The 14,987-nt window shown below is 38.9% G+C and overlaps 1 non-coding gene across 1 annotated transcript; it reads right to left on the bottom strand.

Annotated features, from left to right (window-relative positions):
* Positions 1–636: 636 nt before the first annotated feature.
* On the bottom strand, positions 637–791 carry LOC149258147 (U1 spliceosomal RNA). The gene has a single exon (XR_016261248.1). It is a non-coding gene; the product is annotated as a U1 spliceosomal RNA (small nuclear RNA).
* Between the last annotated feature and the right edge of the window lie 14,196 nt (positions 792–14,987).

The raw sequence follows: 14,987 nt of genomic DNA on the forward strand, positions 1-14,987 counted from the left end.
TAACCTAAAAGCTGTGACCTATCCAATATTTTAAATTATTGTGAAATTTTAAATTAATATAAACTTATTGATAACCAGCAAATGTCACGTTTAATGATATTTTAACTAATAATATGGATGGTCAACGTAAGTTTGCCCCTGGTTGCTATATGTCCGACACTACTGTTCTTCTCGCTTATCTATTTCCACTTTAATAATATTTTTAAATATAATTTTTGGTTATATATTACTTATTTAGGTGACGGAGAAATCTCCACATAAAAAAGATTATTTTCAGGGGACAGATGTGATAACAACAATTGTTTCAAGGGGCAGAAAACCAGGTTCTGCCAGGAACCAAACCTGAACAAAAAACAAAATGTAACAGCAAAAGCTATCGTTTCCTCAAGCGGATTATGTTGCTGGTTAATTTTTTAAATTTGCCTTTTACAATTATGGAAAATAATTATATAGTTATATTTTAATAATAAAAAAAATTAATTAAAAAATAATATTATTTCAGATTTTATGCTTATGTGATTCATGATATAATGTTTAGATTTTTTGGAGAAATTACATGGAGAACAAAGGGTAGACGCATTTCGAATATAGATCTATGTTCATCATTAGAACTAAGATGAGGAGCAACATAAAAGTAGAGGCAATGTGAACGGGAGTCGCCGCGCCACAAATTATGACGTTCACTCTCCTCCATTGGAGATGCTAGGTAGACCCCCTCCCAAGTGCAATGGAAGTGGCCTCCCTAGGCCATCAACCTTCTTGATCATCGATTGACCTGCCCAGGTCAATCGACCTTCTTGCTCCTCATCTTGGTCCTGATGATGAACCTAGATCTAGGTTTAAAACGCGTCAACCCTTTGTTTTCTATGTGATTTCTCCATAAAATCTGAATATGATATTATTGGTTAAAATCAATTTAAATTTATAAAATGATAAAATATTATTGTTAGTCATAATCAATGGATTCAAAAATCAATAATAATTTTATTTATTTTCTCTTATTATTTAAAAAATTTTATTGATAAAATTTATAATAATCTATTTAAATTTAATAATAAAATTATTGATTAAGAATATGTATTTTTAAATCATATATTTAAATTAAAAAATAAAATATATACAATTTTATAGATTTTAACAATCAAATTAAAATTAAATTTCAATTAATTTATATAATTATATATTTGCAATTGCCAAATATATTTGAAAATAATACTATCATTCAACATACTGCACCTTGCCGCTTTCCATGAATCTTATCTTTATGTTTCACATTAATAAATTTGAAAAAAACAATTGTGAATTTGGAAACTTGCCAAGTGGGCGTTGGGCTGACAAGTTGGCCTACGAGTTTTACATCCCGAGGCAGAATCAGTTTATGCCCCGTCAAAATAGGGGCGGGCTCTTTGACTTGATTGATGTGATCATATCTATGAATTTATATTGATTTATCTAATTATTAAATAAAAAATAAAATAAATTTTGCTCTAAGTGGAATTTGAAAGGTTTTTTATAAAATGGTTCTCATATATATATATAGACCAACAATTATGTAGGGTTAGAGATCTTGTTTCCCTAACAATAATATACGTATTATAAGTTTAATACATTATTTATAAGAATTAAATTAGGGCGAAGATTCATTACCATCTTTTCAAATTCATTTCCATATATATACAATTATATTGTTTGTTTGTTTTATATATTATAAATTAAAATACTTTGTATTATCAAAATTTCATTAAAATCTGAACCTATTATATTTGGTTTATCTTATTAAAATAAAAATAAAAACATTCAATTATGTAAGGTTAGAGATCTTGTTTCCCTAACAATAATATATATACTATAAGTTTAATACATTATTTATAAGAATTAAATTAGGGTGAAGATTCATGGCCATCTTTTCAAATTCATTTCTATATATATACAATTATATCGTTGGTTTGTTTTATATATTATAGATTAAAATACTTTGTATTATCAAAATTTCATTAAAATCTGAACCTATTATATTTGGTTTATCTTATTAAAATAAAAATAAAAACATTAATTATGATTTTCTAAAGTTTGGTATTCTAAAAATAGACATCGTGTGGAGTCATTTTAAGATGAAATAAAAAACTAGAAATATTAGTAACCATAATAGCTATTAAGAGTTAGAAAAAGAAATGGGAGCGAAGTCCTTAACACATGAACCATGAGGTGCAATATTATCATATTCACATAGCAGATGCCATTTTACATGGGTTAGCTTTGTATCGAGCCTATCCATAGAGAAGCGTTGAGTCATCAACATCCTTTTGATGTCTTCCAATGAAGCGAATACTTCCTATATTTCTACCTATTTATCCTTTAACATCAGACCAAACAAAGTCTTCAATTGCCAATGAATCACCACATAATTGAGGTATTGCTTCTTTTGTCCCCTGGTGTGGCTAGGGTCTAAAACCCAAGACAAGAACTCCTCAATTAGCTCAAAGTCCGAGTGGGATTGCCTCTCGGCTCTTGCCTGAGTTTCCAATTTCCTTATCTTGCGTCGTACCTCTGGAGGAACTACATTAAAGTATGTTGCAACTGAGTCTTGAGCAAAGAGTTGTGAGCTCTACGTTTCCCTTGTGGATTGTTGTCGTCGTCACCCCTCTTGCATTGCATACATTGCTTGGGGGGAAAGGTAGGCATGAGGGGTTCAATTCCCTATGAATTACAACAAGAAACCAAAAGCACAACTTGGACATAGTAGTCTCCTGACATAACAAAACCAACATGAAAATTAACTAGGTGACCAATGTTGTGACATTACAAGAGACATTAGATTGAACCGATGGAGGAACCACACTACTTAGGCACCCAAAGACAATTAACCCCTCCTCCTCTCGAACACACTGAAAATTGGGGATTTAGAACGAGATAGAGCCAGAAATAACCTTATATGTAAGACATTCCATAATTAAACTTGAGGAAATTAGACCAAAAGGGCAACACTGTATAAATCCAATTCAACCAATCAGACATGAAATGAGAGACACACTGGCCAGAATTTACCACCATTTTCTCAGACAACAATAGACCAGACCCATGACTAAATGTAACCAAAATCTTTCCAAACCCCAACACAAGAAGAACCTCTTATAGGTTAACAGGGTCAGAACTAAAAAAACCAAAAAGAGATGCAAGTAGAGAAAGCAAGACCAAGAGGGAAACAACCTGAGCCACCTCGCCCATGTTGCTCATAATTGACCTTCACCCACTTCCGCTATCAAGATCTTGAGCTCAATGCAAAGACTCCACACATCAACGAAGTATGCCCTCCCACCTCCACTTCACCAAGACATGGTAATATACAAACATCAATGCATAAGAACCAGACACCCAAACAAGTAGTTATGTCATTGCATATGATCTTAGCGATACCAATAGCAGCAGGGAGGTCAATTTCTTGACCTCGCCTCTTTCGCCGAACTCCACCCAAATCACCAAGAATAAGGCAAACTCTCACCTTCCCCCACAACAATAAATGACCATTTGTATCTTTGCATGTAGATACATGTTGGGTGCAGGCCATACCCCTTGCTCTTTAATGTGCATCACATCATAGGGTGGTGAGCTCAACCCCCAAAACACCCTCTCATATCATGTGCTCAACCCCATTGGGGAGTTGGGGAGTTGTTTGTTATATATATATATATATATATAGATATATGCGTAGTTTAACTTAACGTAATAGCCTTTTTCACCAGAATTCACCAAAATTTGACAATACAATTTCAAGGTTTTTTGTTGTCTAAAATAAAATTTTGAATGCATAAATGTATTTAACACCCTGATTAAAATGAACTAGAAAAATAGTTGTGAAAAAAGACATTTCATAAGTTAAACTACACCTATATATATATATATATATATATATATATATATATAGATATCACCAATTACCATTATATATATATATATATTTAATGGTATATATATATATATATATATATATATATATATATATATATATATATATATATATATATATATATATATATATATTAATAGTAATTGGTGATATTCAAATTTTAATGTTCTTTTGGGCTTATTAAAATTATAGATATGCAAAGCCACACTTGCTAACATGTGACTAAGAGGGGGTTTAAACTCGCTAATTACCATTCGAGCTATTATCCTTTAATCTAAATAAAATATTTCAAATAATAAATATTTATTTAAATGGATATTTTAAATAATAAAGTAATAAATTATTTTATGAAATATTAAATTTATTTAGGAATATTGTTTTTATAAATAAAATAATTGTTATATATTTTGCTAAACATATATGTTGAGCAATTTGAAATACAAGTGTCTTAGCAATTAGTTGAACGCCAACTGTCTTTTTGTCTTAATTTTATCATTGTAATTATTAATTATAAGTTTAATGTATTATTTGTAGGAATTGAATTTAGATATTTAGCATATTATTTATGAGAAATAATTATGATTGTTGCTATTCATATTTAATTTCCATGAGTTGTCTTTGGTGAGAATTTTTGGAAGTTTTTCAAGTGTGTTTTTCCAGTCTAATTTCTCTAAAATCCACCAAAAATTTATTGAAATCACAAGCTTGATGGGTAATCCCTACACAATCGAAGTGTCTTAGAGATTTTTTAGGGCGCTGAATCCATATATATTTAGTGCCCTAAAAAAATTTCATGGTGTTGAATCAATATTTCAAATAATAATTATTTATTTAAATTAATATTTTAAATAATAAACTTTCTCAAATATATATATTTTTAATATATATATTGTTTTTATTAATAACACCATTGATTTTGGATTGATGGGGGGAGCGATGGAGACAAGGGGAGCGTTGCAGGGTTCGAAGGTGGGTCTTGTTCACCATCATTGGGGTAAGGGTTAGCTATTGGGCCTAGTTTTTTACTGCAGCCAATCACCTTTTTCACTACCTTGGAAGCCCTCAGTCGGGAGCATCACTATATTCACGTGCTCCCGTGGAAGTGGCTAACGGTTTTTGCTTGAGCGAACATCAAACCCTATTGTTTATTCAACCTTGTTTTTCAAGACAGGCTTCAAGCTAGTTTTAACGATTAAATCGAAGGGTGAAGCCTTGCAGTGGTCATGAGAAACAAGTTGGGAGTTTACGGGCCTGTGGGTCAGGCTTGGCAGTTTTTATAAAAAAGAACCCTTTGTCTTTTTTTCAAAACCGTTGTCGTTGAAGGGTTTCCTTGTAGTTTGCAAAGGCGGGGGAACGGCCTAAGGCCCCGAAGGTTTCGGGTTTTCGCTGCAGTTATGAAGACGTCGTTGGGGGTTACGGTTGTTGTAGGTCAGTTTATGGAAACAGAGTTAATTTTCTCTGTGATTTCTTGGGTGATTCTTACATCGGTCAATAGTGGTCCTCATTCCTTGGTTTTCTTGGAACGGTGCTTCGAAAACCCTGGTAGCTGGCATTCAGATGGACGAGCAGCTAATAGACTACTCAATTGACTCCCTGACCGCTGAAGACATCTGGGTCAACTTCTCCTGTCTGGTTCCTACAATGACTGAGCCGGTGGCAACCAGTTTACCGGTCACGAGGGTGGAAGTGGTTACTATGCAAATGGAAGACATGGAGGTTACTAATCAGAACTTAGACTCACAACCGTTATCGGCGGTGACGGAGGGTATTTTTAACCCGGGAGAAGGCTCGGAGCCTCCTTTTCTTTCTATCCCTTCACCTTCAGAACTAAATACTTGGTCTCAGGAATTTTCGGTAGGTACAAATACTCAAGGTGATGCGGGCTCCTCCAGAGAAGGGGTAAGTGGACTACAACCTCCTACACAAGGGTTGACACCAGAGTAGTTGGTCCTTCTTAGGTCTACCCCTTTCTATCCAGCCTTCCAACCTAATGGAACTGCCCCTCCCTTAGGCTATTCAATGGCATAGTTGGGCTAGAGCAAGAAACGGAGGACATCCAATCTTCGGATTCAGAAGACATTGGACAAGCGGAGGGTGACGAGGTTGTTAAATCACCACCGAAGTGAACTAAAAAATCCAGAAATTCAAAAATAAGAGAAAGGGACAGGCGATTGGTATTTGGCGAAGGCATCACTATGGCTCAAGCATCTCTAACTGAGAGCATAGTGTTCATGGGAAGGGTCCAAGCCAAGAATTATACCCCTATGCGATTGCAAAAATGGACTGCAGAGATTTGGCAAAATCCTCTGTTGCAGCTTCCCAGTATACTTTCACTGTCCTGTGGCTAGTTTACTTTGATCTTTTCCCACCCGGATCAGGTTGATTGGGTCCTTACCCGGTATTGGCACATTGAGATGACCCCAGTGCTGCTGAAAAGATGGTCACCGATGTTCGACCCGGAAAAGGAAAATCATGGAGCTGGTCCAATATGGGTTCGTCTGCCTGCTCTCCCGCTTCAGTTTTGGGCAGAGGAGATCTTCAAGGTGATCGGGGATGACTTAGGAGTCTATTTGGATCATGATAGAACCTATCAAGACACAGGATGTTTGGCGTTGGCTCGTATTCTAGTGCATCTAGATACCAGAGAAGGCCTGGTGGAGAGCTACCTGCTCCAGATGGGTGACATTACTCGTCGGCAAATCCTGGACTATGAAGGCATCCCATTTGATGTCGGAAATTTCATGAAGTGGGGGCATCTTTACAAAGACTGTCTAAGAGTGTCAGGGCTAAGCCAAATCCTGGCCAAAACATTGGTCTCATCTTCCACACAAACAATGGAATCAGAGCTTCCTCCAGTTGTGCACAATCAAGATACTACACTGCCTCCACATCAAGAGCCGCAGAAGCTTGCCTCCCATCAGATCGCCAGGGTCACAAAGACCTCTCTAGTTAGCTCTCAATCTAGCGACATAGCCTTCGCGGGTACTCCTCCTTCCTCTTTCCCTCATTTATCTCAAGATGTTCTGGATACTGTTAATTTTACTTCATCTATGTGTTTTGCTAGGTCACTATCAGAGGCTAGTAAGCTATGCTCCCTAGTTTGTCTAGTTCCCTCAGCCCCTCCTTCCCTACTAGCCTCCCTCCCCCATACCTTTGCTGATCAGACCATTAGCTCTCAAGGAGGTAGTTCGCAATCAAGTGGGTTGCATCGCTACTTCCTCCGTTCTCTCCCCATTGTGCCCTCGTCAGCTTTCGTTCTAGAAATCGACCCTCCCCCTCCTATTCCCCTTAAACCTACTCGCAACTGTCAATCTAAAATCTCAAAGGAAATCAAAAGGGCTAGTGCCGAAGTGGCTTCCGGGGTCCAAACCCCAATTGACTGGGTTCTTAGAGCAAAGGGAAACCCTCTTATTGCCCCCCCATGATTTGTCTCTCCTTTAATTGTAGGGGTCTAGCCAACCCAGACAAAAAGCTGGCTCTTAAGAGACTCTATCTTTCTGAAAGACTGGATGCAATCTTTTTACAAGAAACAATGGGTGAAGGAATTCAGGTCAATAGGCTCTTATCAAGTTTTCTCCCAGACTGGGATTTTCACTTTCTGGATGTTAGGGGTCGCTCTGGTAGCTGTGCCTTGGGATTTAATAAACGCTCCACTAAAATCCTCAATGTCTGGGGGGGAGAAGGTTTTCTTGGGGCTGATATAGTTTCGGTGGAGCTCAACAAGCCTCTCAGGCTTATCAATATTTATGGGCCTTGTCAGAACAGAGAAGCTTTCTGGAATAGGATTATGGGGGCTGAGTTCATGAATCAAGAGAATATAATCATTGGTGGAGACCTAAATTTCTCCCTTGGGTTAGCTGAATCATAGGGTTCTGTTGAGGCCCCGAAAATCGAGTCGAAAACAAGGGGGATACCCGCCCGGTCCGGACCTTGGTTGGCAGCTCCTTATCCGTTTGGTGTAGCAGGTCCGACTGGGGATAATGGGACCAGTTTCCCAATCTAAGGGTGTGTGTGTGTGCAGAGTTGGATGATGCTGATCTAAGGGTTCTAATCTAAGCTACTTTAATCTAATTCTATGCTATTGTAATCTAATGAAAACAGCACATCTAATCTATGCTAACCCGGGATGTATTTCTTCTATTATGCGATCTAAAGAGATTTCAAATAATAACTGGTAATAAAGATCATTCAACTATCATAAGAATGGAAATCAATTAAGATGAACCACTTTGCATAAAAAGTTAGGCAAAACAGTTGTGAACAGCATATCGCATAATAAGTTATTCATATATCAAACATAAATAAATGACTCCACCGTACAAAAGTGCCAAATGGTAACTCAAACATTCATGCAATAACATATAAACAACTAAAAATTGTATATCACTTTAAGAATATAAGCAGAAATGGCCAAAAGATAAAAGTACCATTTATGACTGGTCCTACTCATAAGCTTCAAGCAACAATGATTTATCTCTCCTTGTTCTAATATCTACCAAGAGTACAGAAGTGCAACATCAGTAGCAGATATCAAATGCAAACATCGATAAACCTTGATCCATTCATTCATCAAAACCTCCTCTGAGGGTGCAAAAGTGCATGTTCTAAGGACAAGTTTTTGACAAATTTCTGGACCCTTCTCTAAATGCCTGAGAAGGGTTTAAATACTGCTAATTAAATAACTTAATTACATAAATTTAGGATACGGTTTAAATGACCGCCCTTTATCTAAGCAAACTTATTTCTAAAAATTGAATCTAATTTCTAACTATTTCTGCATTTGCTCCTTAGTGTTGCGAGCTTGCAACATTTGCGTGGGAAGAGTCGGCTGGTTGTCTTCTGCTTTTGCTTGAGCTACGAAAATATAAATGGCAAGCGCTGGCACCACTTTTTAGTAAACTAGAAGATTTTTTTGGGAATCATCCTCTGGCTGGGCGAATTTACTGTGTATATACTTGGTAACAACCCAAATTCCTCTTAAACTGCCTCTGCTTTTGCTATCTCGGTTTCCGGACTTGTGGATGACTAAGCAAGTTAGGGACTTTACTTTCTGAACAATTTTCTTAGCGATGCACGATTAGCACTAGGTGCTAATCGCGCATCAAAAACTGCCTCCGTTCTTTGATCCGGGCCTTTTTGGTGCGTTTTCCGCCTTTAGCGCTTTTTCCTTTACCGGGCATAAGCTTCAGAATTTTGTAAACATGCTGCTTTTGTGAGCTCTTGAACTTGAGTGTCGAATCGCCTATTGATATCAACATATGTTCAGTAATACTCTGAAATCTGCGTTTCTGTTGCATGCGGTATTCGTTTATGAGGGCATCTCTTCTCTGTTCTCCGAGCACTGACGCTTTCCCTTTTTCCTTAGATGTTTCCTGCACATTGTTTCATGTTGTTTCTTGTTTTTTTATTCCTGCAGTTCACGCAAAGGAAAAGAGTAATGATAATAAATTTTGACACGAAAGCTCTAAGCTCTACGAATGTATAAAATCATGACACCTCATAGTGAACTGACTCTTTGAAAAACACAAAACTGTCCTTCATGAATACCTTGGCGTACATTCATTAATTTTCTTTAAGGCGCGCGCCCAATTTTTGGTTTAGGGACAGCTTTTCTTGAATGCTGAGCTGAGGAAAATTTGCGATGGGTGATTTCTGCGACTCGCATCGCAGCATCGCGTTTATCACATTATCAAGATGTGTCATCGCAGAGTTTCCTGATCAGTTTAGCGCAGAATCGTGCAGATCGCAGGATCGCAGCATCGCATTTATCGCAGATCGCATTTATCGCAAGATCGCAGATCGCAGATCGTTGCAATTTGTTAAGTTATTGTGTGCTGTTTATGCGATGTCGCATATCAGCCATCGGAGATTTCTTAAGATTTTCATTTATGGGCGCTTCTTAATGTATGCGATGCGGTGAATTTCGCGTCTCTTCTTCGCAGTTTTTATCGTGCTCATAAAGAAATGTTTCACTCTTCTCCGTGCGATGTATTTTTTGAGGAGTATAATACAAAAAATTTTATAAAAATATTTTGAAATTTTTACTAAGGGTCCCCACTTCTTTAGTGTTATTGCTAATACTAGAGAAGGAGGGGGGTTGTTGGTGGTCACAACAATGGCGATTCACTTGGAAGAACCAGTTATCTCTGCTTTTCTATTGAATTTTTTAAACTTCCAAAACAGAAAAATTTTCATAAATCTAAACTTTGTTATGGATAGATAGAGTACATTGTGCCTTATTCTATCAATGATATTTTGTTTCAACCTCTTTCTATTCTAATTGTTTGCTTCCTCATGCTTGTCCTTGTATTTATATCAGCCATTACTTGGTCTTGTAAAGATAAAATAAAGTCTTCTCTGTGTGCTAGCCTTAAAATATGCCCGTTTCCCGTAGGTAGAGCCTCTGCTGCCAGCAGGCGTCCATAGCCTCGACAGGGTTACCTGTTACCCAGCAATGATCCTTTATCCTACTTAAGGTTATCTACAACCTTCAAAGAAAAATCCACATTGACACTTTTTCCTTTTTTATTCTTAAAGAACAATGTCTTGGTTTGGTAGCCAAATTATGACACAGTCATTCACTTGATTTACACTTTTGCTGAACAAGCTGGCTCGTGATGAGACCCCTTGTCTTTTGATTTCAACAATCTTGAGTCATTGCCCTCCCTGTTTTGATGGACAGTGTTTGGCAAAGTCAACAAAGTTATAACATCTGTGATCATGATAAGCCGACTCGTGATGAGACCTCCTTGAAAATAAAATCCTTGCGTAGTGACAATGGTGGACAGTATGTCTCCCAATAGTTTAAGGACTTCTGCGCTACAGAAGGAATTAAATGGGAGTTGACGGCACCCCATAACCCATAGCAGAATGGGGTGGCCGAAAGGAAGAACAGATCGATTGTGGGAGCAGCTTGAGTGATGTTGTATGACCAAAGCCTACCACTTCATTTGTGGGCTGAGGCATGCAATACATCAGTATACATGTAGAACAAGCCCGCACTGTATATTGGGAATGAAGACACCTATGGAGGCATTTTCCAGGAAGCGACTAGATGTGAGTCACTTCAGGATCCTTAGATCATTGGTTTATTGCAATGTGACCAAAGATGCTTGGAGGAAGCTAGATCCAACAGTTGAGTTGGGGATACTTGTCGGGTACACTAATACACCCCACACCTATCGGGTGTACCTACCTACCAGTCAGAGGAAAGTGGTACGCAGAGATTTGAAGTTCGACGAGCAAAAAGCCATGCGAGTATCACTTGAGAGGGAGCTCAAGTTCCATGCAGAGGAGGAAATTTTAGTTCCTAAGGAGGAGGAGCTTCAGATTGATGCGGAGCAGCCACATGTGGAGGATCCGGGTGTGGAGACATCCACTCATGCTGACTCTTCCAGAGATAGTCAGAAACGCCCAAGGGAAGCTGACAGGTTGATGATGGATGCGCGAGAGAATGTGGGACAACCATCTCCTCAACGCAAACAGAGGAGGTCACTCGAGTGGTACACTGGTTACATGGCCTTGGTTGGGGAGTGTGTAGAGAATGAACCTTCTTCATTTGAGGAGGCAGTGTAGCAACCAGTCTGGGTTGATGCAATGGTAGAGGAGTACGACTCTATCATTTGGAACAGTGTGTGGTATGTTGTCCCAAGACCTCAGGACAATCCAGTGGTGAGTTTCAGATGGCTTTACAAGTTAAAGCAAGCAGCTGATGGCAGTGTTGAGAAACATAAGGCAAGGTTTGTTGCCCGTGGTTTCTCACAGGTCAAGGGGATCGACTACGATGAGGCCTTTACTCCTGTAGCAAGGTACTCATCTATCAAATCGATGTTGGCACTATCAGCTCAGATGGGTTGGAAGATCCATCAAATGGATGTGAAGACCGCGTTCCTCAATGGGAAGATTGAGGAAGAGGTGTACATTGAGCAGCCAGAAGGTTTCGAGACCTTCGATCGTGAGTCACATGTGTGTCGACTCAAGAGGGCTTTGTATGGGCTGAAGCAAGCACCTCGTGCTTGGTACACTAGGATTGACAACTATTTCACCAGGTTGGGCTTCACCAAGAGTGAAGTAGATGTGAACCTTTACCACATCATGGTAGAAGGTAAGCCATTGATCATTGTTCTTTATGTGGATGATCTGATTTTGATAGGTGATGATCAATTGATCAAGTCTTGCAAGGAGGACCTTGCAAGAGAGTTCGAGATGAAAGACATGGGTCTTATGCACTACTTTCTAGGCATGGAGGTGTTGCAAAAAGATGGGGAAGTATTTGTGTCTCAAGGCAAGTATGCCTATGAGATACTCAGGCACTTTCACATGGAGAAGTGCAAGCCCATGCAAACTCCTCTAGATGGGAACTGGGGGAAGGAGGATGCTAATTCAGGTGAGGTAGTAGCTGCTACTGTTTATTGGCAGCTTGTGGGTTCACTGATGTATCTAGTGAACACATGACCAGACTTATGCTTTGCGGTGAACCATCTGAGTCAAGCTATGTGATGCGGGAGCATAGGACTCAGAGGGGAAAAATCTTCCAAATTATTCCAAAGATTCAAAAAAAAAATCTACAGGCAAGGGAGTGGGGTCCTTTAGCCTGCAATTTCTATGCTTTCTTAGTTAAAAATAGAATAAATCCTAGCAATAAATCATGCTATTTGTAACAGAGCTTTTCAAGCTTTAAATCATCCTATAAAGCATGCTTTTCTTTGTATCGGATAAGGACAGAGAGGGCCTATCCTTAATTATAAATAAAGGGACAGCAAAGATCTCAGAGACAGAGGAGAGGGGCGAGTGCCATAGTGTTATTTTGAAAAAAAAATTGTTCTCTCAGTGTCTCTTATTAAACGACTCTGTAATTTGCATATGTAGATTATTGTGTGGTGCTTTAATAATTATTGAATCGGTGACTAGGTTCCTATTTCCTCACGCTGCGAGAACTGTAGATTAACTATCGAAATCTTCTTTCATTTCATTCACGTTTATATGGTCTTTAACTCTTATTTTACCTGGCGCATATATTCTGGTTATAACAAGAATTCTTGAAATTCTATTAAGCGACTGTAGCGGATTTGGAAATTTATAACTGTAAGTTCTTACCCTCATGGTTCCAAGACCATATCGGCATAGAGAGGTCCTTTAAAATGGTAGTCGTGTGTTCAGTTTACAAAGCCTTCCGCCGAAAGGAGCCATAGCGTGGCAAAGGGCCGAGTTCAGAATTTGGGAGCGAATTAATATAAATTGCAACATATATCTATCGCCAGGTCCGTCGTTTCGGAGGTGGGAAGCTATTACTTGAGTCAACCACCGAATAGCGGAACTACCGAAGATTTAAACGCTGCGTATAAGTGTATTCGTTCCGGAGGGAAGAAGATCTTTGTTTGGGCGCTGCGATATATATATATCGGTCCGAAACTAGCATAGAGGCGGAGACATATAGCCATCGGTGCGATATATACCGAGCCTTGTCCACGGTAAGGCCCCACCTATAATCATCGGCGATACGATCTCGTATCAGGCCAAGGAGCGAAAGGAAACATCACTGTTATATATAATTATGTCTGCGTAAGCGGTTCGGGTCATGTAGATTGCTTGCTATAGTGGATATATGTGAGCTGAGGCGTAAACGCTATATAACGTAGCGTATATATATATGTTGTGCTGTGTAAATCTGCCAGTTGGACACTTCTTTTAAGCGCTCCCGGAAAAGCCACTGTTTGTTAATAAGCCTGATAGTGAGTTTTTTTTTTAAGAATGAAACATCAGTTTAATGACTGATGCGCCCAGAGCAGAAGAAAGGGAAGTTGATCAAGATATTGAAGAGCTTGATGGTAGAATAGAGAAATTGTCCCTAACGCCTGCACCCCCGCCATCATTAGTGGTATCAGAGCCACCAACTGACATTGAATTGAATCTCAGGAGCAGAAGAAGGATGGCTTTCAGAGTTGGAAGAGGACGAGGACGTGGTGGAAGAGGACGACCTGCTGCAAATGCTGAACTAATGGCAACCGTAGAAGAGCTGCGAGCTAGAGTGGATGCATTAACTTCAGATAGAAATATAGATGATGGAGACGTCAGTGAGCCCGAAATTGAAGTTGCTGAAGAGGAGGAAGCTGTACAGGTTACTCCTGAGATGATTTTCTTTCAGTCAGTGTTAAAATCCACAGCCAGGCCATGGAACCAATTAGTACCGGTATACCAAGGAGGATTGAATCCAGAAGAATTGATCGACTGGATTAATTGCATGGAGAAATTCTTCGATTATGAAGAAACAGAAGATGAGAAGAAAGTAAAGTTTGTTGTCACCAAGTTAAAAGGCCACGCAGCACTCTGGTGGGATGGTGTGCAGGCGGAAAGGAAGAGACTCGGTAAGCAACCAATCAAGAACTGGAGCCGAATGGTAGCAAAGTTAAGAGGTAAGTTCTTGCCAAGTAATTATCAGCAAATGTTGTTTAGACAAATGCAAAATCTTAGACAGAGAGCTTTAACAGTAAAAGAGTATACAGAAGAGTTTTATAAAGTGAGCATAAGAGCTGGAGAAGCCCAAGACACAGATGAGAAGGTCACTAGATATCTGAATGGCCTTAGGATGGACATTCAGGACGAGATAAGTTTGTTGTCTCCTAAAACAGTAGAGAAAGATTATCAGATAGCATTGAAAGCTAAGGAAAAACTCATGAGGAAGCAGTCTGCCAGAGGGAGAGAGACTTTCAAAGGAAAAGGAAGTCAAGGTGGTAGAGGAGGATCTAGAGCACCTAAAGAAGGAGCTAGAAGTAGCTCAACCCAGCATGCACCCACAGGAGGTGATGCAAGAGGCAGAGGGAGTTTTTCCAGAGGAAGAGGAGGCAGAGAAATAAGATGTTACAGATGTAACAAGCTAGGACATAGAGCTTTTGAGTGTCCAGAGAATGCAGACACAAAGCAGAGGAATGCAATTGTTGCTCTAGCTGAGGGAGAGATGCCAGTGGCAGCGGTAGCAGAAGAAGAAAATTCACCAGAAAGAGGAGAATCTCTGGTGGTTAATAAAGTCTTACTTAAGCCAGTGAAGGAGGTGGCTGCTGAACCGCCACAAAGGAAAACTTTATTC

This window comes from Pinus tabuliformis, chromosome 6 (genome assembly GCF_031772625.1).
Source record: "Pinus tabuliformis cultivar Carrire ecotype Pingquan chromosome 6, CPIR1, whole genome shotgun sequence".
Classification (NCBI taxonomy): Eukaryota; Viridiplantae; Streptophyta; class Pinopsida; order Pinales; family Pinaceae; genus Pinus; species Pinus tabuliformis.